The sequence below is a fragment of the Podarcis gaigeae genome (assembly GCF_964106915.1).
Source record: "Podarcis gaigeae genome assembly, chromosome: W".
In the NCBI taxonomy this organism is placed as follows: domain Eukaryota; kingdom Metazoa; phylum Chordata; class Lepidosauria; order Squamata; family Lacertidae; genus Podarcis; species Podarcis gaigeae.
Genome location: NC_139695.1, coordinates 22113196 through 22139224, shown reverse-complemented (window position 1 = coordinate 22139224; position 26029 = coordinate 22113196). Strand labels below are relative to the sequence as shown.

General features: G+C 46.8%; 1 long non-coding RNA gene across 1 annotated transcript in view; it reads left to right on the top strand.

Annotated features, from left to right (window-relative positions):
• Positions 1 to 24523, top strand: part of LOC310835984 — a 948096-nt gene extending 923573 nt beyond the window's left edge. Inside the window, exon 3 of the long non-coding RNA XR_014559803.1 lies at positions 24311 to 24523. This is a non-coding gene — a long non-coding RNA (uncharacterized lncRNA). The remainder of the gene's footprint in view (positions 1 to 24310) is intronic.
• Positions 24524 to 26029: the final 1506 nt, after the last annotated feature.

Sequence of the window (26029 nt, the reverse complement as noted above, 5' to 3'; positions counted from 1 at the left end):
AAGGTACCCCACCTTTTCAGCATCCCCAGCAAAAGCAGCTCCTTGCAGTTCCAGAGCATACTGCATGTCCAGTTTGAAGCCCATATGCAGTCTGGGATCTCCATTGAATTTGCTTACCAGCGGCAAAGACTGGTTCAGGAGCCCTCCAGAAGCTCCAGCAGATCTGGCTCTGGCTTCTTCCAAACGAATCCTTAATTCCTCTGATGTAGCCAATAAATAAGCTCTCTCTTTTTCCAGCTGTTCAAGGTGACGTTCCATCCTCCTTTTCTTCTTTTCGAGCCTCTCCTCTCGAGTGCTCATTAACTGGGTGTGTGAATCGAAGCAAACTGTCAGCTAACCAGCTGCAGCGCGTTGCTGCTCTCAGCAGAGAAAGCACTCCAGGCAGCCAGTCATAAATTCCATTCTTTATTTCCTTCTGACACGATTACAGGCAGAATAAACAAAGCGATCCGTCTCTCATGACGCGTTGCTTCGACTGGTTTCTTTTTCCCCTCTCCCCCGAGACCAGCACAGCCAACGGCCCAACCCCTTCCGTCTTTCCCTGTGATGTGGATCCCCCTCTCTAGGAAGCACCCGCTCCTGCTCAGACTCACTTTCCTCTTCTCTGTCCTCTGAGGATGAGCCAGTGCTAATCAGAGGAGATCGTTCTCTGTATCCTTCCTTTCCTTTCTCCCTCGCTGCCTGCAGTTCCCTGACAGCCACGCAAGCCATTTACCCGACTTGTTAGCAAACTCAAAATTCTTTTGTCTTAACTTTTTGATGTTCCATTCCACCTCTTTGTTTATTATCATAGCAAATTGCGTTTGCAGAACTTTAATATTTTGTTTTATTTTTAAATTATTGGGTTTCTTGATTAGTTTTTGTTCATTCTCCATTATTTGTTTTAAGATTTCCTTCTTTCCTTTCTCTCTATACTTATTTTTAATTGCGTTCTGCTGAATGAAGAATCCTCTCATTACCGCCTTACTTGCATCCCAAACTGTACTCATCTTTGTGCCTTATTACAATTGTCCGTAGAATAGTCCATCAACTTCTTTTGTGCATCTTGTATGATTTTTTGATCCTCTAAGAGATAATCATTGATTCTCCATCTAAATGATCTTTCTTCATAACCTTTAATCTCCAATTTTATTGGGCTGTGATCCGAAATTACTCTAGGTTGAATTTCAATTTGAAGAATTCTTGGAGTTAGTTCATTTGAGACCCAAATTCGATCTATTCTTGACATTGACTGATTTGGATCTGAATAGAATGTAAACTGCTTTTCTAGTGGACGTCTAAGTCTCCAGATGTCAGTTAAATTACAATTCTTCGTCATCGAAAAGGAAGTCTTGGGTTGTTTCCCTTCTTTACTAACTTCTTTATCTCTTAATCTATCCATTTCCATTGAAACTACTCCATTCATATCTCCCATGACTATAATTTTTTGGTCCATATATTCAAACAGTCTTTTTTCCAAATTTTTGTAAAAATCAGTCTTATTTCCATTAGGTGCATAGATCCCGACAATTATTAATTTTTTGCCTTGCCATTTGATCTGGACAGCAATAATTATTCCTTCATCCTTAAAAAATTGTTCAGCTTCAATTTTTTTTCTTACATATAATACAATTCCTCTCTTTTTCCCTTTGTCAGAAGATATAAATTCATTTCCTAGTCTGTTATTAATCATTTTTTTTCTGTGTTTCCTTGCCACATGTGTCTCTTGTAGACAAATAATGTCCAAATTTTTCTTTTTTAAGTATTGTTCAATTTTATTTCGTTTTTTCTTATCATTCATTCCATTAATGTTCCAGCTCCACAATTTCAACACCATAACTTTTATTAATTTTAAATCCTGCCATCCCTCCAAATTCTTCTATTACTTTTAATGCTTCTACTATCAAAGATTGAGGTTCTTGTAATGTCAGGACTATGTCATCAGCGAAAGCTTTAACTTTGTATTCCTTTTCTCCACATTTTATTCCTGTAATTTTCCCTGTTTCTCTTATGTTTTGAAGTAATATTTCCAGTATTGATATAAATAATAGGGGTGACAATGGGCAGCCCTGTCTTGTGCCCTTTGTAATATGGAAGTTCTCTGTTACTCCATTGTTTATTGTAAGTTTTGCATTCTGATCTTTATAAATTGCCTCTATACTTCTTAAAAACTTTGTTCCGAGACCCATCATTTGTAAATTGTGTTTCATAAAAAACCAAGACACGTTATCAAACGCCTTTTCTGCGTCTATGAAGATTAGTGCAGCCTGCTTATTTATTTTTGTTTCTAAATATTCAATTATATTTACTATGTTTTGTATATTGTCTTCTAACTGCCGTCCTGGTAAAAAGCCTGCCTGGTCTGAGTGTATTTGTAAAGTCATAATGTTTTTTAATTTCTGCGCTAGTATGTTTGCGAACAGTTTATAGTCGTTGTTAAGCAGTGATATCGGTCTAAAGTTTTTTACGTTTGTAAAATCAGTTCCTTGTTTTGGTATTAGGGAAATAAATGCTTCTTCCCATGTCTTGGGAATCTGCCCTTTTTCCATTATATTATTCATTACTCCCTTTAGTGTGGAGACTAATTGTTGACTTAATTTCTTATAATATTTAATTGGTATGCCATCCGGCCCTGGGGCCTTCCCATTCTTTCCTTGCTTAATTGCATCTATAATCTCTTCTTCTGATATTGGTTTTTCTAGTTGTTCTCTTCTTTCTTGGGAAATTGCCCTCAGTTTATGTTTTCCTATATAAGTTCTTATCTTCTCATTTTCTTTGGGTGCTTTATATAGTTCTTTGTAAAATTTAAGGAAAACTTTCCTTATTTCTTTGGGATTATCTATTATTTCATTATTGCCTTTTATTGTATTTATGATCTTCTGTCCTTGTTTTTTCTTTAGTTGCCAAGCTAACCATTTTCTAGTTTTGTTTGCTGATTCAAAATTTTGCTGTTTTAGTAGTTTAATTTTCCATTCCACCTCCTGATTTATAATCATAGATAGTTTCATTTGCAGCAATTTACTTGCTTGTTTTAGTTTTGGGTCCTCTGGTTTCCTTACCACCTGCTTTTCTATATCTTTTATTTTATTTAATATTTCTACTTTTTTCTTTTCTTTTTCCCTTTCCCTCTTTTGGATACAATTCTGTTGCAGAAATAATCCTCACATAACTGCTTTGCTTGCATCCCACACTACATTTATGTCTGTACCTTTATTTAGGTTTAATTCAAAGTATGTACTTAGATGTTTTTTAGTTCTTTCTAATATTTCTGTATTGTCTAACAAATTGTCATTTATTCTCCACCTCCTAACTGTTGGGTCTTTAGTCTTCCATTCCATTGCAATAACATTATGATCTGATAACATCTTTGGTAAAATTTCAGCTTTCACCACTCTTGTAGTTAGTTCTTTTGATATCCAGATTTGATCTATCTGGCTCCAACTTTAATTTGGCTCTGAGTAATATGTGAATAGGGTGACGCTGTGGGTTAAACCACAGAGCCTAGGACTTGCCGATCAGAAGGTCGGCGGTTCGAATCCCCGTGATGGGGTGAGCTCCCATTGCTCGGTCCCTGCTCCTGTCAACCTAGCAGTTCAAAAGCACGTCAAGTGCAAGTAGATAAATAGGTACCGCTCCAGTGGGAAGGTAAACGGCATTTCTGTACACTGCTCTGGTTCGCCAGAAGCAGCTTAGTCATGCTGGCCAATAAAGCGAGATGAGCGCCGCAACCCCAGAGTCGGTCACGACTGGACCTAATGATCAGGGGTCCCTTTACCTTTACCTAATATGTGAATTGTTTTGTTAATGGGTTTTTTTAGTCTCCATATATGCACTAATTCTTTATTCTCTGTTAAAGATATAAAAGAATTCGGTAATTTGCCCTGGTTCAATTTCACTCTTCCTATTGATCTATCCAGTTCAGTGGAGATTACCCCGTTGAAGTCTCCCAACGATATAGTATTATAGTCTATGTAGTCCATCAATATTTCCTCTATTTTTTTGTAAAAGTCTGCTTTCTTATCATTTGGCGCATATATCCCCACTATGATCATTTTTCCTCCTTCTATTTGTACCTGTATTCCTATTATTCTTCCTTCATTATCTTTAAATATTTGTTGTGCTCTATATTTATTTTTGACATATATAACAACTCCTCTCTTCTTTTGCACATCTGAGGAAATAAATTCATTCCCCAATTTTTTATTCTTTAAAACTGTATTGTGTTTCCGTGTTACGTGTTTCTTGTAAGCAGATTATGTCTATATATTTTTTAAAATAACTCATATTCAATTTTATTTCTTTTGGCTTTATTATTCATGCCATTAACATTCCATGATATAATTTTAATTGTCATTGTGATTTGTTTAATTAAATACAATTTTATTTTATTGTTTACATTTAAATATCTCCCTCTTCTCCCTCTTGTTCTTGTTTATCCTCTTCACTTTCCTGTTCCCCTCCCTCCATCTTCCCCAACTCCTTATATCTTCTCCCAAATTTCTTCATTTCTTGCAATGTCTTAATTTTGAATTTCTTGTCCTTATAATAAAATGACACACCTTCTGGATACTCTCATTGGAACCTTATTTTGTTAGCTGTTAAGTTTTTTGCCAATTCTTTGTAAACATTTCTTTTGCGTAAAAAACGATTGGGAATATCCTTAAACACCACAATTGTTTTCCCATCTATAATCAATTGTTTTTCTTCGCTCTTCCTCAGAATAGTGTTCCTCACTTCTGCTGAGTTATAGATTGCTAAACAATCTCCAGGGTATTTTTTTTGTCTTGCCTGGAACGAGGTGACTTTTATTCTGAAAACATTGGTCACCATGTAATCTAAATCCTCCTCCCTCATTTCTAATAGTTTAGCAATTTCTGTGATAAGTCTTTCTCTCACATTCTCCCCATCTTTCTCTGGAAGTCCCCAAAATTTCAAGTTCTGTGCTTTTTGGTTCATTTCAAGAAAGGCTAGATTGTCTAATGTATTTTCTTCTTAGTTGGAATATAAATGGCGGAAATTCCCCAGAAAAAAGAAGAATTTTTCACATATTGAAAAAAGAACAATTGGACATTATTTGCTTGCAGGAAACACATGTGACTAGGCTCCACAGAAAAGTGCTAATTAATAAAAGATTAGGCCAAGAATTTATTTCATCGGACAAAGTCAAGAAAAGAGGAGTGGTGATCTATGCAAAGGAGAGCCTGTCACCAAAATTTTTATTTAAAGATGAGCAAGGAAGAATTATGGCAATTGAAATACAGGTCCAAGGAGAAAAGTTTTTAATATTAGGAATTTATGCACCGAATGAGGAGAAATCAGAATTTTACAGGAAACTGCATGAGACAATTCTGGACTACCTGGACTATACCAACATCATCATGATGGAAGATATGAATGGGGTGGTCTCTACAAATATGGATAAGTCACAAAATCAAAACTTAACAAATGACGGCAGACTACCTAAAACTTTCTTTGAACTAACTGACAATATGGATTTGATTGATATATGGAGGACAAAGAACCCCTTAGGCAGAGAAGGAACCTTCTTTTCTGAAGCCCATCTGTCATGGACAAGAATCGACCAAATATGGAACTTCCGGGTCGGCGCCATCGCCGAATGGCGGGCTCCCTCCGAGCTCCGGAGGGAGCCGGCTTGGCAGGGGCTGGGTCCTACCGCACCGGCGATGCGGGGACCCTCAAAAACCACGGCCAGAGGAGGCCGTGGACATGGAGACTCGGCTGGCACCGTTAGCGCTCTCCCGACTCGTGAAGGAGCCTTTTTAAAGGCTACGGATCGGTTGCCGGGGAGAAGCGTGGTGCTTTGAGTTCTCTGCTATCCCTGCCGAGCGCAGCCGCATGCCATCCGGCGGAGAGCGCTGACTTCTTCTATTGAAAATTCGGCTCTAAAGAAGAACCCGTGAGTAATTGGAATATGGACTAAAAAAAGGGGATAAATTTTTAAAATTCGGAGCGAACGGGGGAGGCGGAAAAAAGGAAGTCAGCCCACCCCTAAATTGTAGAAGAGCCAAAACAAAGGACTGGACAACTAAGATCGAGTGTAACCTTATCTTGCCGAATCAGCAACTTCGCGAGGGAAAATTATAAGATTGAGCTGGAGGAGAAAAGTGGAAGTTTTAAAAAAGCAACCCCCCCCCCGGAATCCCTGGAGCGATTCGTGAAACTGCCTGGAGAAAAGCGATGGAGGTTTTGACAGCTGTCAAAGAGCTGTCAAAAAGGAAGATTAAAATAGAGACTTTGTTATGAGGACTTTGCTGGTTATATTTGTTATAAATTGAATATAAACTGTTTTAAATATCGGTCAACAAGCTACTTGGTCTGGTGGATGTGATTCTGGAAGGGAACTTTGTTACTGCAATCCACCTAGAGGAGCCGAGGGATATTGCATGTGTTTTTCACAGGAAACTTGAACAGTTGAATGGAACTTTTAATCTCCTGGGAAACTGCAGGAATGGAACATTATTTTGTCTACAGAGGTCTACACACTACAGGAAACAATGGAACTATTTGTTGGAAAATGAAAGGAACATGATGCAATGCTTTGCTCCATGAATAACAAGCCTCTGCAGAGACACTAGAAACTTTTGGAAAAAGAACATTTCTGTGGGAGAACAGAGAAATAAAAAGGAGGAGAATGATTGACAAGAACAAGGAAATAACAAGAACTGGACAGAACTGGGGGAACATTTGGGATATTCAGGTTTGACAAGCTTATGGATACAAAATTGGAGTTTTTACTCCTGGATATAAAAACCTGGATAGAAGAAATGGGCCCTTATTTGATAGACTCCTTCTATGACTGGACATCCGTAATTAAAGACTGGCAAAGAACCTGAGGGACATAGTGTAATGTGGGAACTCCAGGAAGATATTAGAAGTGGAGGGATAGGTGAAACGCAAAGGGGAAAGAGGGGAGGGAAAATTGGAATCCAAAGGCGGTAAAATTACTATTCATATTTATCTTATTTCCATCTGTACTATGCTTGAAAGGGGGAAACTCGTGGAAGGGAATAGATCGATCTTAGGGGATGGGAATTTGGATAAATTGGGTTATTGATGAAGAGTCTAATTTGGGGATAAGAACTTGTTGAATTTAATTGCTTATTTGGAAGATTTGGAACACAAGAGGGGGTAGGGAGGGGAAGTCCTAGTTATTGGCAATAGTTTGGATTTAATTTGTTTTGATTTGTTTTAATTTGGAAAACCTTCATAAAAATTATTATAAAAAAAAAAAGAATCGACCAAATATGGATAACTAGAGGACTGGCACCCAAGACTAGAAAAGTGGAAATCTGCCCAAAAACCTGCTCCGACCATAATGCTATGAAAGTGGAAATGAGACTTATTCCAACCGGTTCCTTCAGATGGAAAATGAATGACACCCTACTAAGAGATCAGGAGATTGTCAAGAAGGCCCAAAAAACTTTAAAAGACTATTTTGAGATAAATTTGAATACTACGGTGGAAAAAAGAACAATCTGGGACGCAAGTAAAGCAGTCAAGAGAGGGTTTTTGATACAACAGAACACAATAAAGAAAAGACTTTGGAATGAAAAAAAGGATAGGATTTTAGATATGATAAGAGATGGTGAGAAAAAATTGAGATCAAAACCTAAATCACAGGAGGTTCTGAGAGAAATTAAATTTTACCAAGCTCAATATGCCAAATTGATAAATCAAGAAGTTGAGTGGAAAATTAGACAGATGAAACAAAGATCATTTGAATCCGCGAATAAGTGTGGGAAACTGCTTGCATGGCAGTTGAAAAAGACAAAAATTGAACACGGTTATCAATTTAGAGATTGAAGGGAGGAATATCCAGAAACCAGAGGAAATTAGAAAGTGTTTCCAGAGATATTTCAAACAACTTTATATGCAAGGGCCACAGGAAGAGACTGAGATAGACCACTTTTAAAAAAGTAATGGACTACCAAAATTACCCCAGGAAAAGAGAACAATCCTTAATGATAAAATAACGCAACAAGAAATTGAGGGTGCCATTCAGAATATGCAATTAGGCAAATCTCCAGGGCCAGATGGTCTTACCTCCAAGTATTATAAGACATTGAAAGATTTTTTGATACAACCGCTAATGGAGGTTTGTAACCAGATCATGGAGGGGAATAAGGCACCAGAATCGTGGAAAGAAGCTTTCATCACATTGATACTGTCAGGACTGCCGCTAGGTCCCAGGTCACAGAGGACCAACGCCCAGTGGATATTATATACAAAAGTCTTTATTGAAGTTTAGTTTCCATTTCCAAGCTCTGGGCGCGCAGGCCCACGTCTTAACGCTAGACCGGCTAAGTCCCCTCTGACTCACTGCTCCACCCACACCAGTTTAAGATTCTAGCCCGGCTCCACCTCTTGCGCTGCTCTTTCCTGCGTTGGGTCCTTCTGCCCTCTGGGGTTCCCTCCTTCCTGGACTCCTCTGACGCGGAGCCTCCTGAGTCTTGCCCCTCCCTCCGGCGGGCTTTAGGACCTGGCTCCCTTCCCGGGCTCCCCTCCTGTACATTTGAACTTGGCGCGCGCGCCCAGCCGGTGACTTTCCTTCTGACCGTTTCCCCGCTTCCTGATGTGGGTGTTGCCAAACCTGACTCCTCTCCTCCCTCTGGTGGTGAGGACACTGGTCCCGACTCCTGGGACTCCCCCTCCCCACTGCGCTCTGGTGGAGACGCTGGCCCTGATCTCCAGCTGCTGTTCAGGGACTCCCCGCTGGCCCCTCCCTCTTGAGGTTTCTCCCTTGGAATCTCCCTTGCTCTGGCCACCGGCGCTCCCTTCTGTGAGTCCTCCGATTCGCTAGAGAGGCTTGTGGAATAACTCTGGCCACTGTCACTGCCTGCGCCCCCCTCGTACTCCTCCTCCTCACTCTCCATTTGCTCCCCCTCCTGTGTCTCTCCTTCTGAACCCCTGACAGATACCTAAACTGGAATCTGAAAAGACTCAACTTAAGAACTACCGTCCCATCTCACTCCTAAATGTGGATTACAAAATTTTTGCGGATATTTTGGCAAGTAGATTTTAAAAAGTGTTAAACGAAGTAATTCATAAAGACCAGGCAGGCTTTCTTCCAGGTAGACATTTGTTTGACAATACTAGGAACATTATCGACATTTTGGAACTTTTGCAAACCAATATTAACACAAAAGCAGTGTTAATTTTTATTGATGCGGAGAAGGCCTTTGATAATATTTCTTGGAGGTTTATGAAGAAAAATTTGGAAGGGATGGGAGTGGGACGGGGGTTTGAAAATGGAATAGAGGCAATTTATTCAGAGCAAAAAGCTAAATTGATTGTTAACAATGTGGTGACAGAAGATTTCAAAATTGAAAAAGGAACACGACAAGGGTGCCCCTTATCCCCTCTGTTATTTATTTCAGTCCTGGAGGTGCTTTTGAACATGATTAGGAAGGACCGGTTGGTGCAAGGAATACAGGTCGGAGTGAAACAGTTTAAATTGAAAGTTTTCGCAGATGATTTGGTAATTACATTACAGGAGCCAGAATCTAGTACGAAAAGAGTTTTGGAATTGATATATGAGTTTGGTCGGGTGGCGGGATTCAAATTGAATAAGCAAAAAACCAAGGTTTTGGTAAAAAATCTGACAGCCTCGGAATCAGAAAGGTTTCAGAAAGAGACTGAGTTAAATGTGGTTAAAAAAGTGAAGTACCTAGGGGTTAACTTGACTGCTAAAAATTTGAATTTATTTAAAGACAATTATGAAAAATGTTGGTCAGAAATTAAAAAGGACTTAGAAATTTGGTCAAGATTGAAACTTTCCTTATTGGGTCGAATCGCAGCTATAAAAATGAATGTATTGCCAAAGATGTTGTTTTTGTTTCAGGCTCTACAGATTGTGGACAGAGTGGAATGTTTTGGAAAATGGCAGAAAGACATTTCTAAGTTTATCTGGCAGGGCAAAAAGCCCCGAATAAAATTTAAAATATTAACTGATGCAAAAGAAAGAGGGGGGTTTGCCCTGCCAGATTTAAAGTTATATTATGAAGCTGCAGCGTTCTGCTGGATGAAAGATTGGTTACTTCTTGAGAACACTGATGTCCTAGATCTGGAAGGGTTTAACAATGCTTTTGGTTGGCATGCATACTTGTGGTATGATAAGGTAAAGGTTCATAAAATGTTCAAAAACCATATTGTCAGAAAAGCAATATTTATTGTTTGGACAAAATATAAAGACTTATTAGAAAGTAAGACCCCGAGATGGTTATCACCAATGGAGGCTAAGGCCCGAAAGAGACTCAATATGGAGGCCGGTTGGCCGAAATATTGGGAAATATTAGAAAAAATTGGAGACAAATGGAGGTTGCAGAGCTTGGAGAAATTAAAGAATAAAGTGCAAGATTGGTTACATTATGCTCAAATTCAAGAGGTTTTTAAATTGGACAAAAAGATAGGATTCCAGGTGGAGAAGTCGAAATTAGAGACAGAATTGTTGGAACCAAAGACTAAGGTACTGTCAAGAATGTATAACTTGCTGCTTAAATGGAATACACAGGATGAGACTGTTAAATCAGCCATGATAAAATGGGCCCAGGATATAGGGCATAACATTATGTTTGAGGACTGGGAAAGGTTATGGACCACCGGAATAAAATTCACGGCATGTAATGCTTTGAAGGAGAATATTATGAAAATGATATATAGGTGGTACATGACCCCCCCAGTCAAGCTTGCAAAGATATATCACCTGTCTGATAATAAATGTTGGAAATGTAGAGAGGCAGAGGGGACGTTCTTTCACCTCTGGCGGACATGTCCTAAAGTGAAAGCCTTCTGGGAAATGATCTATAATGAACTAAAAAAGGTATTTAAATATACCTTTGTTAAGAAACCGGAGGCCTTCCTTTTGGGCATTGTCGGCCAGAAAGTGTTAAAGAAGGACAGAAGCTTCTTTATGTATGCGACAACAGCAGCAAGAATACTTATTGCAAAGTACTGGAAGACACAAGACTTGCCCACACTGGAAGAGTGGCAGACGCAATTGATGGACTATATGGAATTGGCTGAAATGACTGGCAGAATCCGAGACTTGGGAGAAGAAACAATGGAAGAGGACTGGAAGAAGTTTAAGGACTATCTACAAAAACATTATAAGCTGTATGAATGCTAAGTATTTGCACGATTTAGTAAACACCAGTTCCAGCAAATAGACTTTGTAAAATAGAAAATTAAGTTATAAGTAAGAAAAGGTCGAAATTTAAGGCATTACTATGTTTAACTTTAAGGTATGAGCAATTGATAAAAATTACTTTAAATTTAGAAGTATAATATTTGGAAAGTACAAAATAAGGTATGAAACAAGGTAATAATTTGCTGACATTCTTATTATAAATAATGCAGGGTAAGGAGATGTGAGGAAGTCCAGTTAGTTATATAAGAAAAGTTATTCTGAACGGTTGGTTTTTTTTTCTTTTTTCTTTTTTATCTTTTATCTCTTTCCTTTTATATAGTTTCTTGGTGTATTTGTTCTGGCTTTTTGGTATAGGGATCTTGTATTATGTATTTGAAAATTCAATAAAATATTTATAAAAAAAATAAAAATAAAAATAAAATAATGTATTTTCTTGTGTTTTTGAAAGTTCTTCTATTTGCCCTTTCATTCTTTCCCCTTCTCCCCCCCCATTTATTTTTGCATTTTTTTAATTGTTCCTCTACTGTTTGTATTTTTACTTTCAATTCTTTCATTTGTCCTGATAAATCTGAAGCCACTTCCAATAACTTTTCCCAAATATTTTTTTCACTTTCCTTTACTTCTCTCCTGATTTCTCTTATTTCTGCCAATATTTTTGCAAAATCTCCCTCCCCTTCTATCTCAGCTTTTGATGTCCTTCTCTCTCCTGGTGTTGTTATTTTTGCTGTCTTACTTATGTTTCTTTAATTAATAAATAATTTTCCAAGATGCAATTCCACTAACTTCCACAGGGGAACTTATTTTACCCTGTTTCCAAGACACTTATTTTCTCTGCTATTTCCTCATTCACCACAGGGTGTATCTATCTCTCCTACTTCCTCTTTTATCACACACAATTGTACACAATGATAGTGTAAATTTCCTCTCTTAAAGAGCAACTTAACTCAAACAAGTATACAATCAAATACTTCATATATTCAGTATCTGTCCAATTGCGTTCTGTTTATATCAACACCTTACGTTTCCCCAGACCTCAGTCCCTCCCTCCTATTCAGTTCACAATCAGCTCCGTCATTCCACACAGCGTCACGAGTCGCAAACAATAGGGGAGAAGAAGTAGCAGTTCTAATTTCCCCTCTGTTGCCACGTAGGGAAGGTTGCAAAAAGTCTCAAATCGCTCAAGTCCAGTAGTTGTAAACATTGAGAAGTGAAGTGCAAACAATGACTCTAAGCTCTCTGCAATCCAAAACCTTCAGTAACGTCCAGTAGCTATGTTGTTACAATGTTGTTACAGTATTACGATGGGTCTTTACATTCAATGGTGTTTCCAACCTGGTATTCCCAAAAGCGCCTTAACAGTATGTACAAAGTTCTGAGTTCCTCACAAATGTACTGAATTTCACAGGTATTTGAAACATTGTCCTATATCTCCCAATTGATTTTATTTGTTTAGCTTTATATTGTGAGGAGAATCAGAACTTACAGGGTTAAACAGTTCTGAGTGCCGTCTCACATTCTGAGGCGTGGCTATATTCACAGAGGGGAGTGTTTCTCTGTGTGTCTTTTTTCTTTCGCTTTTGCCGAGAAGCGGAGAGGATGCCGGCAAATTCACCGGGCTGATTTATGTCGTTATTCTACTCATTAAAGGCTATTGGAGATAAGAGAAAAGCCTGCGTTGTGGTCTGAGTTATTACCCACACAAAGCAACAGCTTTCCCCGCTGTGTAAACTCTGCTAAGAGAGCCAAAGAGGCTGGAAGAGGTTTTTACCGGCACGGACAGCAGTGACGCAGCTAAGAAGAGTGCCGGACGCCATTTTGGCCCGATAGGTTATGGAAGTCAGCCAAGCTTTGAAGCTGTTGCTGCATTGTGCCTGTGTGGGGGGGAAGCCAGCTGAGGAGAAGCTGGAGCCAGTTGGAGCTGTGCCTAACGTTTGAGGCAGAGAGGAGCTCGCTGGGGAGGATCTGGTCTGCTGAACCGGGTGCCGGAGGAGCTGCTGTTATGTGAGTACGCTGAGCCCCGGGGAGAAGATGGCAGACGGCCAGGAATCATACTCCGTCCCTTTTGAAAAATTAAATGGAAAGAATTGGGAGAAGTGGAGCAGGAAGCTGAAGGCATGGCTGGTAGCCAAGGGTCTGTGGGAGGCGGTCCGAGGGCCTCCACAGCAAGCTGCAGCCGGTGCTTCGGCAGCAGATATCGCAGCTGCCCATGCTTCGCAGAGAAAAAATCAGAAAGCCCTGGGAGCTATCGTGCTCAGTTTGGAGGGCTCACAGCTGCCTTTGGTAGAGGGGCAGGAGACTGCTCATGAGGCCTACCAGGCACTAGAGAGAGTGCATCACAGGACCACAGCTGGGGCAAACATCCATGCTACCAGACGCTTGTTTGAGATGAAGCTGCGTCCTGGTGATAGCATCAGACAGCATGTGACTGAGATGCTTTCTGTTTTCAACCAGCTGAGGCTGTTGCAAGTCAACTTTTCTGAGGAACTGAAAGTTTATATTTTGCTCAGCTCTTTGGACAAAAGTTATGACAATTTGTGTCTAACTTTGGAATCGATGAATCCCGCGGATCTTACGCTGGCGTATGTGACAGGTCGCTTGTGTGACGAACAGGAACGCCGTCTAAGAGAGGGCCGAGCTGGCACAGGGAGCCCATCCGGTTGCAGAGGGGGGGCCAGGCCAGCGGAAGGCACAGTTCAGGTTTTTTCCACTCGTCGCTGCTTTGTCTGCAAGTCGGTTGACCATCTGCGTCGTTCCTGCCCCCGGAGAGCCAGAGATGCCGGGCAGGATGTCTCCAAGGTCTCTTCCCATGGCAGTCAGCCAGGTTTCCATGGCAGCCAGTCCAGGAAAGGAGGCCAGCGTGGGAATGCGCAGGGAGGACGTGACACAGGGAGTGTGGAGGACAGTCCTTATCACTGTGATGGCCTGGGATTCCGATTCAGAGGACGAACCAGAGGAATCCCAGCCTGCACAGGAGTCCCCGCCTCCAGGGCCGGCTGAACTGGGGCAAGGCCTAGATGCTGAAGAGCCTGCACCTGTGGCAGAGCACCAGGAGCTGGCCCCAGGTGAAACCCTTCTGGCCCCAGAGGGGCTTGAGGACTCAGTGGCTACAGGTGAGCCTCCTCCAGGGCCCAGTAACCCTTCGGCCTCTCCTGATCTGCAGAGGCTTAGGGCAGAGAGGCGAAGGGAACTGGTTGCTCCCAGGAGGAGTGCTCGCCTTAAGGTCAGAGGAGGCGGGGCTCCTGGGGGCCAGGACCGCCCCTGGCCTTAGAAGAGGATAAAAGCCCAGTCAGCCCGGCCCCAGGTTGCGGGAGCAACGTCGTTGTTGGCTTCGGACCTTCCTGTGTTCCTGTTCCCTGCCCGGCCTCCTGTTCCTGACCATCCGGTGTTCCTGTTCCCTGCACGGCCTCCTGTTCCAGCGTTCCTGTTCCCCGCCCGGCTCTCCGCCTCGGACCTCGCCCCTCTTTGTGTGGACTCTGCTTACGCCCACGGTACCTTACCCCCGGGTCCAGCACAGTTTGCTCCTGCCCCACTGGCACTCCCCCTTCGTTGGAGTGCGTTCGGGAAGAGCCAGAGGCCATGGCTGACCAGGCGGCTGCGCTGGTGGCTTTGGCCCAGGAGAACCAGGCCTTGACTCACACCGTGCAGCAGCTCAGCGACGCGGTTACGGCGCTTCAGCAGCGCTTGGAAGCCCTACCGGCTCCTGGGGTCGACGCCCCGGCTCCTGGCAAGTACCCAGTGGCTTTGCCTGAGAAATTTGATGGGGCCCCGGCCAGCTTTCCCATGTTCCTTGCCCAGGCCAAGCTGTATATTCAGGGGCGAGCCCGGAACTTCCCTGACGACCGCACCAAGGTGCACTTTTTGATTAGTTTGTTAAAGGACCAGGCGGCCAAGTGGGCGTTGCCGCTACTCAGGCAAGACTCCCCCTTGCTGGCAGACTATATGGGGTTTTGCAATCTTTTGGAGGCCGCGTTCGGCAACCCCCAGAAAGGGAGTCAAGCCAACCGGGCGATTCGGCGGTTGAAACAGTGGTGGCTGCATATACCACGGAGTTTTGGCTGTTGGCACAGGACTTGACCTGGAATGACTCAGCACTGCGGGACCAGTATCTCAAAGGGCTTTCCGACGAGATACTGGACCAGCTGGCCACAATGGAACGCCCCACCACGCTAGACACTCTCATTCAACGGAGTCTGCAGATAGACGACCGGCTGGAGGATCGTCGTCAGGCCCGGGGTCGCCGACACTTCCAGTTCTCGGCACCAGTTTCTTCCGGCAGCCCCACGGTCACAACTGAGTTAACGGAGGAGCCTATGCAGCTCGGGGCAGTGCGGCCACGCCTTACCCCCGCAGAGAAGGTGCGGCGTCGGGAGGGAAATCTATGTCTCTACTGTGGCGGAAGTGGACACTACGCTCGGTCCTGCCCTGAGAAACGCCAGCCGCAGGGAAAACCGCCAACCCCAGTAGCTGATGGCCCTAGCTACCGGGGGTCCCAAACAGCGCAGAATGGGCCCGCACCAAGGGACTGGCAACATCTTATGGTTTCGGTACGCTTATACCCTCCAGGTGGGCCCTGGATTCTTACTCATGCTTTGGTAGATTCAGGAGCAACCCGCTCCTATATGGACGCTGCTTTTGCTGCCCATCATCAGGTGCCACTTCGGAACAAGCCAGAACCGGTCCAGGTGGAAGCAATTGACGGACGGCTTCTGCGTTCAGGTGCCGTTACTCAGGACACCCAGCCCCTGGTCCTGTGTCTTCAGCAGCACCGGGAGTTGCGAACTTTGGACATTGCCTCTATGCCCCGGTTCCCCCTAGTGCTCGGGATGGACTGGCTGGAAGCTCACAACGTTCAGATTGACTGGGTCAAACGGACTGTGCACTTCCCAGACCCATGTTCCCATGCTCAATCCGAGACGCTGGCGGCCGCGCCCACGGAGGAGGCAGCACCCACGCTCCCAACCATGTACCAGGACTACCAGGACGTGTTCGAGGAACGGGGGGCAGACCAGCTGCCGCCGCATCGGCCTTTTGACTGCGGCATAGACCTCCAGCCCGGAGCGCCCTTACCAGTGAGTCGCTTATATTCTCTAACTGAGCCAGAGCGCGACGCTTTGCAGGACTTCTTGCGCAAGAACCTGGAGCGTGGGTTCATTAGGCCTTCCACCTCGCCTACCGCGGCACCAGTGCTCTTTGTTAAGAAGAAATGTGGGGAACTCCGCCCTTGCCATGATTACCGAGCCCTGAACAAAATTACCATCCCAGACCGGTACCCCTTGCCCCTTACCTCGGAGTTGCTGGAGCGGGTGCAAGGGGCACAGGTGTTCACCAAGCTGGACCTCCGGGGGGCCTACAACTTGATTCAGATCCGAGCCGGGGATGAGTGGAAGACAGCGTTTGGGACCCGGTACGGGCAGTTCGAATACTTGGTTATGCCTTTTGGTTTGTGCAACGCGCCTGCTGTGTTCCAACGCTACATCAACCACGTGTTCCAGGACTTGTTAGACAAGTACGTGGTGGTGTACTTGGATGACATACTGGTTTACTCCCGTGACCCGGCTCGCCATGAGGGACATGTCCGGACCGTGCTGCAGCGCTTGCGTGAGCACCGTTTGTACGCAAAGCTCAGCAAGTGCGAGTTCCATCAGCGGACAGTGGACTTCCTTGGACACCGGCTCTCTCCAGATGGGGTGCAGATGGACCCTGGGAAGGTGGCAGCGGTTCGAGAATGGGCGGCACCCCGGAACCGCAAGGACCTACAGCGGTTCCTGGGGTTCGCCAACTACTACCGGACCTTCATCACAGATTATGCTCATCGCACCACCCCGTTGACCCGGCTACTGCGCCCCAAGACGCCGTTTTCCTGGGACAAGGAGGCAGAGGAGGCGTTTCAGGGGTTGAAGGCCTGTTTCCAGAGAGCGCCGATCTTGCAACATCCTGACCCCTCTCGACCCTTTGTGGTGGAGACCGACGCCTCCAGTACGGCTCTCGGTGCCGTCTTGTCTCAGCAGTACGGACCTGAAGCGCCACTCTTACCCTGTGCCTTCTATTCCCGCCAGCTCCTTCCAGCGGAGCGTAACTATACCGTGTGGGAGCGGGAACTACTGGCCATCAAGGTGGCCTTTGAGGTCTGGCGCCACCATCTTGAGGGGGCACGACATCCGGTGGAGGTGAGAACCGACCACCGGAACCTGGAGTACCTCCAGACCACCCGCAAGCTGAACCAAAGACAGATCCGGTGGGCGTTGTTCTTTTCCCGGTTCCAGTTCCGGATCCGCTACATCCCTAGCTCTCAGAACCAGAAGGCGGATGCCCTGTCCCGGAAACCTGAAGACAACGCAGACACGGTACAGCAAGCAGAACCCACCACGATCCTACCTCCAGCTGCATTCCTGGCCACCCAGGAGGCGGAGCCACTGCAGGCTCGGGTGCGGGAACAGCAGCGGGTTGACGCTTGGGCCCAGGAACGACTCCGGGAGCTGGCTGAAGGGTCCAGCCCACAGTATCCGGGGCTGGTCCTGCATCAGGGCCTTCTGCTGCACCACGGTCGTCTGTACATCCCGCCAGGGCCACTGCGGCTGGAGGTTCTCCGGATGGCCCATGATGCCCCAGCAGCGGGGCACTTTGGACGGTATCGGACCACCCATCTGGTAAGTCGCGAGTTTTGGTGGCCCCGCCTGAAGGCTGACGTGGCTCGCTACGTCGCTGGTTGTGATGTCTGCCGGCGCGCCAAGGGCCCTACCGGGCGACCCCCCGGCCTACTTCAGCCATTGCCAGTTCCACCACGCCCTTGGCACACGGTTTCGTTGGACTTTGTAGTGGACTTACCCCCGTCTCGTGGCTGTACCTGCCTTCTAGTTTTCTCCAACCATTTCACCAAGATGGTGCACTGCGCCCCCTGCCCATCTGTACCCACAGCCAAGGAAACCGCTCAGCTGTACCTTCAGCATGTTTTCCGCCTGCATGGCCTACCTGAGCGCGTGGTGTCCGACCGGGGCGTTCAGTTCACATCCCGGTTCTGGCGAGCATTACACCAGACCCTCGGGACAGAGGTCTGCCTCTCGTCAGCCTACCACCCACAGACCGATGGCCAGACGGAACGGGCGAACGCGGTGCTGGAGCAGTACCTCCGGTGTTACTGCAGCTACCAGCAGGATGACTGGGTCGACCACCTGGCATTGGCGGAGTTCGCCTACAACAACGCGGTGAATGCGTCCACCCAGCAGACCCCGTTCCAGGCCAGTTACGGTTATCATCCACGGCTGTTTCCAGAGGTGCTGCCGGCATCCGCGGTCCCGGCGGTGATGGAGTGGCTTCAAGAGCTCCAGTCCCAGCAACAGCTTTTGGTGGAGCAACTGCACCAGGCCAAGGAAGCATACAAAGCCCAGGCCGACCGCCACCGCCAGGTGGGGCCGGAACTCCATGTCGGTGACCTGGTTTGGCTCTCCACTCGCCACCTCCACCCCTCTCGAACTTCGCAGAAGTTGGACGCCCGCTTCACCGGCCCGTTTCCTATCGTGGACCAAGTCTCTCCTGTGGCATTCCGTCTCCGGTTGCCCGCAACCCTGAAGGTTCACCCGGTCTTCCACAGGTCCCTTCTGAGTCCGGTGGCCCCACCCGACGAGTTCCACCCGAACCGTCCCCGACCGCAGCCAGTGTTGGTTCAGGGAGAGCCTGAGTACGAGGTGGAACGCATCCTGGACTCCCGTTACCGCAGGGGAAAGCTGCAGTATCTCATTGACTGGAAGGGGTACGGACCGGAGGACCGCTCCTGGGAACCAGCGGCCAACGTCGACGCACCTGCCTGCCTCCGAGAGTTCCATGCGACGTATCCCGGCAAGCCGGGTCCGGACCCTCGGTTGAGGGGGGTGCCTGGGAGGGGGGATGGTGTGATGGCCTGGGATTCCGATTCAGAGGACGAACCAGAGGAATCCCAGCCTGCACAGGAGTCCCCGCCTCCAGGGCCGGCTGAACTGGGGCAAGGCCTAGATGCTGAAGAGCCTGCACCTGTGGCAGAGCACCAGGAGCTGGCCCCAGGTGAAACCCTTCTGGCCCCAGAGGGGCTTGAGGACTCAGTGGCTACAGGTGAGCCTCCTCCAGGGCCCAGTAACCCTTCGGCCTCTCCTGATCTGCAGAGGCTTAGGGCAGAGAGGCGAAGGGAACTGGTTGCTCCCAGGAGGAGTGCTCGCCTTAAGGTCAGAGGAAGCGGGGCTCCTGGGGGCCGGGACCGCCCCTGGCCTTAGAAGAGGATAAAAGCCCAGTCAGCCCGGCCCCAGGTTGCGGGAGCAACGTCGTTGTTGGCTTCGGACCTTCCTGTGTTCCTGATCCCTGCTCGGCCTCCTGTTCCTGACCATCCGGTGCTCCTGTTCCCTGCCCGGCCTCCTGTTCCTGACCATCCGGTGTTCCTGTTCCCTGCTCGGCCTCCTGTTCCAGCGTTCCTGTTCCCCGCCCGGCTCTCCGCCTCGGACCTCGCCCCTCTTCGTGTGGACTCTGCTTACGCCCATGGTACCTTACCCCCGGGTCCAGCACAATCACCTAGCTGCCTCTATGGCAACGATAAAGGACAACTCCAGTGAGGAGAGAGTGCTGCATTGGGTCATAGACTCTGGAGCCAGTCATCATCTGATGCCAGTGCCACCTGGTCGAGAAATGTGGAACCGCAGGGCTGTTTCAACTGGGAAAACAGTCATTTTTGCTGATGGGTCACAGAGAAATTTAACCACTGTTTGAAATGTGTTTGTTTCTTTTTTACAGGCAGAGTTGGAGGTCTACGTTGTGCCTGAAATGAAACATTGTCTTTTATCTGTATCTTGTCTCTTACAGGAGGGGTACAAGGTTTGCTTTGAAAATAATGTCTGTTCTATTTCCAGGGGTGGGAGACAACTCGTCAGTGTTGCATGTCAGAACAACCTCTTTGTTCTGGAGACACCTCTGGAGGGTGAGGGGGACACCGAGGAAGCACAGGCGAAGTGTGCAAACGTTCCCACTCAAGATTCATGTGCTCATTTGTGGCACAGGAGAATGTCACATGGCTGTTGGGAAGGTATCCATAAGTTGCCCCAGTGCACAGTAGGGTGCAAGATAAAAGCATGTGACCAATTCCTAGATTGTAGGGCATGCAGAAGGGCAAAGGTGAAAGGGTGCAGTTATCCCAGATTGGAGAGGGTAACCACAAAGCCTTTTGAGCTTGTGCACACAAACCTTTTTGGGCCCATGCCAGAGAGTCTGGGCGGGGCCAGATTTGCACTGACGCTGACAGATGATTTTACCCAGAACGGGTGGGTCTTCCCGCTGAAACGCAAAAGCGAGGCAGCGCAACTGATCAAAGATTGGGTTGCGGCGGTGGAACTACAGTTTTCCACAAAGGTGCAGGGGTTTCAGAGTGACCGAGGCGCAGAGGTCACTGGGTCTGCTCTGCAGAGTTTCTTCCGCCAGAAGGGAATACGTCACTGGTTGACGGGTGCTACTTCTCCTCAGGAGATTGGTGTGGCGGAGCGCAGGAGCAAGGCACTAGCTGGAGCAGCTGACGCTTTACTGTTTGACTCTGGTTTGCCTCAAAGTTTTTGGGGGGAGGCGATAAAGACGGCCAATTTCACAATGAACAGGTCCTACAATTCAGTGGTAGGTGACACCCCGTTTTTCTTGCTCCACGGAAAGAAGCCGCAGCTGCATTTCTTCCGTGTGTTTGGTTGCCAAGCGTGGGTGCTTGTGCCAAAGGTTCAACGAAAGAAGGGTGACCCGAGGTCCCGGAAAATGATCTTTTGTGGGTACGAGCCTGGAACAAAGGAGTGGAAGTTTGCATATCCAGATGGTGATCAGTCCAGGATTTTAGTTAGCAGAAATGCTGAGTTCTGTGAGCAGAATGGTTGGTCAAGGATCCATGCGAATCCTGACGTTCTCTCAGAATGTCTGTTTGATTCTGAGGAGGAGGGAGAGGCAGAAGCTGAACCTGTTGATGAGGACCAGGTCGCTGACCAGGGTCAAGAACAGGATTGGGCATCTCCACAGGTTGTTAAAAGAGAGCCCAAGAGTGAGCCTTCGTCTCCCGTTAGCAAAGTTCAGAAGGCCCGAAGACGCAGTAAGTCAGAGGGGGAGCCTTCTGGCACCAGTGACACACTTGCTGGCCCCAGTGGGTCAGAAGGAGCACCTGAAACAGTGCTCAGGCGGTCCGCATGCTCCACGAAGGGGGTATCACCTGAGAGGTTTCAGGTCACCAGCGCGTGGGTTGGTTTCGCACAGTGCGAACCTGAGAGTTTTGAGGAGGTTCAACAGTTGCCTGAGACAAAAGCCAGGAAGGGGCAAGAGGCAATGGGAAAGGAGTTGAACTCAAAGAGGTCTGTAGATGTGTGCTCACAGTTTCCCTCAGGATGCGAGACAAGAGGGGGTGTGAGGAGAATCAGAACTTACAGGGTTAAACAGTTCTGAGTGCCGTCTCACATTCTGAGGCGTGGCTATATTCACAGAGGGGAGTGTTTCTCTGTGTGTCTTTTTTCTTTCGCTTTTGCCGAGAAGCGGAGAGGATGCCGGCAAATTCACCGGGCTGATTTATGTCGTTATTCTACTCATTAAAGGCTATTGGAGATAAGAGAAAAGCCTGCGTTGCAGTCTGAGTTATTACCCACACAAAGCAACAGCTTTCCCCGCTGTGTAAACTCTGCTAAGAGAGCCAAAGAGGCTGGAAGAGGTTTTTACCGGCACGGACAGCAGTGACGCAGCTAAGAAGAGTGCCGGACGCCATTTTGGCCCCATATATATTGTCTCTTAGCCCTTCTAGGAGCTGAGACTCTTATCCTTCTTGTTACTCCGCAGACGTTCTTTTTAAAACGCTGGCTCACTCACACCAATTTTTTCCCCTTGCGTCACTTTCTCCACCAGGGTCAGGAAGGATTTCCTTTGCTCTCAAATTGTTATAACACACCCCTGTACCTCCTTATTCTTTTTCTTCTGTTCCGCTTTTTCTTTTGTTTTGGGGTGTGGGGGTTTAATCTTAAGCCTCGGAATGCTTTACCGCTTCACCTTTCGGAGCCTGTGGCATCGCTTTGCGGGTCAGAATGGATCCTAGCGTTCGCATCTTCAATCCTGCCTCCTTGCCGAACCCCAACAGGTCCGGTGTGCACACAGGAGAGACGCCTCTGAACACAGCCACACCCCCAGCCCTGAGGATTTACCTCCTCGAGTTACGAGGTTCGCTTTTGCCCTAGCGTAACCTCTTTTTGCCTCGCAAAGCTCAGGACCTCTCCGGAGAGTTGATCCTGCGCTCCTTCAAATGGCGGCGGTAAAACAGGAAGTCAAAAAAAACATAAACGTATTTATGTGTTCCTGCAGTTACTTCCTTCTCCAGCTGGTGTTGCTGTCTTCTATTGGCAGCTTGCTTTGTTTACTTTACTTGCTTCACTCCTCCCCCTCCTTCTTGGGCGTTGCCTCTCAGACAGTCATTCAAGCAGCATGAGACAGCAGTTTCCCCCTCGCCATTTTCCTCTTTAGGGCCTTCCGTCACTCACCACCCCTCCTTCCAAGCTCCACCGTTTCTCCCTCTTTTCCTCTTTCAGTCCTCAAAATTATCTTAATGTGCTGGGGTTCTCCTGTTCACTCCACTGTCTTTGGCAGCTTGTCCATAGCTTGGGGAGAACCCTTAGAACATAGCTTGGCACATTTTAGATTAGATCTACAATGGGGGTGGGGGTGGGAGTAAATACTAACAAAGTCTTGCTCTCGTCTATTCCTTTCTATTTCAATTAAATCTAGTCTCCAAGACGTGATCAGGCTTCAGGCCTGGAGACCAGAAGTAAGAGCAATTAATTATATTCAATTATTTACTCCAAGATTTCCAAATATTTTACTGTCCTGGGTATTGATCCTTCCCCCCCCCCCTTCTACTATTTAAATGTAAGATTTCCAGTCATTTCTAATTGTCCATTTGTTTTTCTTCACAAGCCCTTTGCTTTTGATCCTTTTCCAGCCAGTAAGTTTGGTGTCTGGCCAAGGTCTGGCATCTAGCCCAGAAATTACATTCCTGCTTACATTCCTGCTTGAAAAGTTCGTAAGGACTGACCTGTATTCTTTCCTTCATGATACTTGTTCTTCAGAGTGAGAAATCCGTCTTTTAAAATATTTTCTCCGGGAGCTCTCAGTTTCTGCTGCTTACTCCATCTGCAACCGGAACAGGAAGTGGCAACCCTAAATTGTAGTGAAAGAGGACCCTGAAAATACTGGCAAAGCCTTGTATGGTATGGCATGGAAAGGAGAACTAGAATAAAGGACTGAAGGGGCTGCATTAGTGAGGTTGTTAGAGCAAGTTTCCTTGGAATTAGGTTCAGCAGAGACCGTGGTGTCTTTATGATATATGGTTTATTCACACACATATACAACCTGAGCCTAAGATGGAGAGGCTCACAGCATTAACGCCCCAGAAGGTCTTGCTTCTTCCAGTTACAGCCTTCGAATCAAGAAATCAGGAATGGCTCTCCCTCTGTGACTTCTGCCAACTTCTACCCAGCATTTTCATGCAACTCTGACCTTTTCCTTTCTCATTCCCAGCTAGGCGAGGGAGGAGGCCCACCCTCATTTGCCCTCTGGCACAGAGCAACCACAAGGTACATAGGTGGCAACTATGACCCTTGCTTGGTTAATTCAGCAATGGAATCCTCCATTAGATTTTCACCCTTGCAGACTAACTCCCAAACTCACAAGGCTGAGGGACTAGGCAAGACCAAGGCTATTTCAAAACCAGTTTTTAGGTGCATTTAGCTCTGTGTTCTATAGCTTTTAGCCCAATATTGATTGATGGGGGAATGGAGGCTTATTTTGGGGTGCTTTGTGGTGCACAGCCCTGTCTTGTCTTGTCCTCGTGTGTGTGTGTGTTTGTGTGTTTCAAGGGCTTTTTGCTTGTTCACTGGGATCCTTCAGAAGGAAGAGACAAAAGAGTAGTGGCATTTTAGGACAACATAACAAAAACTTATGCAGGCATAGCCTATTTCATCAGAGGCATAAAGGAGACTGAGGAGGTTGATTGATAGTTCGAGGTATTGGTTGAGGCTAAGGCACCTGAAAAATCATATCACCCCTTATATACCCAATTGATGGCTCTGCTCTGCAGATGACGGCTTCCTGCAGGTACCATCTTATTGTTACAAAAAGGACCAATGCAGCAGCGAGCAGAAGCTTCAGCAGCTGCAGATTGTTGGAAACAGGATGTTGATGTTTGTGACTGTTACCATGGGAACAAGGGGGCAGTCCATTCACTGTACTGAGCACCGGATGTTAGCTCAGTGTGTGTCATATGACCTGTACTGGAAGTACATGGGTGGAGTATATTCTCTCTGCTGTTGAGTGCAGACACGCTTCTCTGTACTGCTGTGAAAGACAGGAATAAAGCATGTAAATAAATTTCTGTCTGTCCCTTTCCCCTCCCTGGGGATAGCAGGGCAGAAGGGGAAAGGAATGGTGTGTTCTTCTTACGTCTGAGAAGGATCGCCGATAAGAGACCTCGCCTGTTTTTCTGCCAGGAGTCGCAGCGGGGAGGTCAACAAGGAAATCAGCCGGTGCCTAGCGAAGTGGCACATTCCTCTGACAAGGCTAGATTCCAACACTTATTGGGGGTCCCTTCTCTGCTATCTTTTCAATATGGCATCCCTACCCTAAGGCTCCTCCCCAGGAGGACTGCCCAACAGTCGTGGAGGGGCTCTCTGTGCCTTTTGTTCTGCTACATGTAATGCCTCCCTTGTTCCTGGTGACAGAGGAGGAGGGGAGAAGGGAACAGTGAACATGGCAGGTGCCTGGGGATCTGTTGCAGCCTCCACCACCTCTTCTTCCTCCTCCTCAGCTGCCTCAGTCTCACTTAAACCTGTTGCTTCTTTAGCCTCCAAGCCATCTGCTCCCCCTTCTTCTTCTTCTGACCTGTCTCCTGCATCCCACCAGCAGTCTCCTAGCTCGGAGCCTTCCCACTCTGATGCTTCCTGGTGGAGGGGGGTTCCCTGGTTGTAGCCTCCCGCCATTGCTCCTCCTCTAACCAGTACCCGGCACTAGCTTTGCGTGCAGGGGAAGCCCCTAACTCACTGAGGGTTTGAGACCCATCAACTCCCCTCACCTGGTTAGCCCGCCAGTTGAAGCCGTTCCTGGGGTGTGGCTGCTGCTGCAGGCTGACACTTTCTAAGAGCCACAGGTGAGAGCTGTAGTGACCAAAGGTGGACAAACTACCCCAGAAGGAGTACAACGTGTCCCCCCCAAGATACTACCCCTCCCTTTTCACCCTTGAGTCATGAAGGACAGAAAGTGGAGAGTTGAATGTGTGTAGAAACCAGCCTCCCTTAGGAAAGCAAAGTTTACATTCATCACTCCATCCACTTTCATCTGTGGCCCCTCCCACCACAGGCACATGGCCCCTGGAAGGCTTCCCAGAGGAGAATATGGCCCTTAAGTCTGAAAAAGAGTCCCCAATTCTGAACTAGTGATGAACTGCCACTGATGGCTCCAGCTGGAGGTTGAAATCTTCCTCTAAGCTCCTTTTCAGATCCATGTTCCATTTCAACAACTGGCTTCCTCCTGCAGGTCAAAGAGTCCCCTCAGTACAAGGACCCATTGTTTCTCCATGTGCATTTTCTGCAGCCTCCCATGTGGCTGCCAGTGATATCATTTTCCCCATCCTCAGATTTTGCCCCACCCCCAGCAGCCTAAAATTCTCATCAGATTATATCTTCAAAGGAAATAAGACAACTCCCGCTGAGCAAGACCTGATATTTTCCCCTCTTCAGATAGCTCTGAATCTTCAGCTGCATAGGAAAAATGCCCACGGTCCTTTCAAAATTTCCAATGTACTCGTAGGAACATCACCTGTCTTGGAAAAAAGGAAGGAACAAATGTCTCAGATGCAAGCCCTTTAATCTGGAA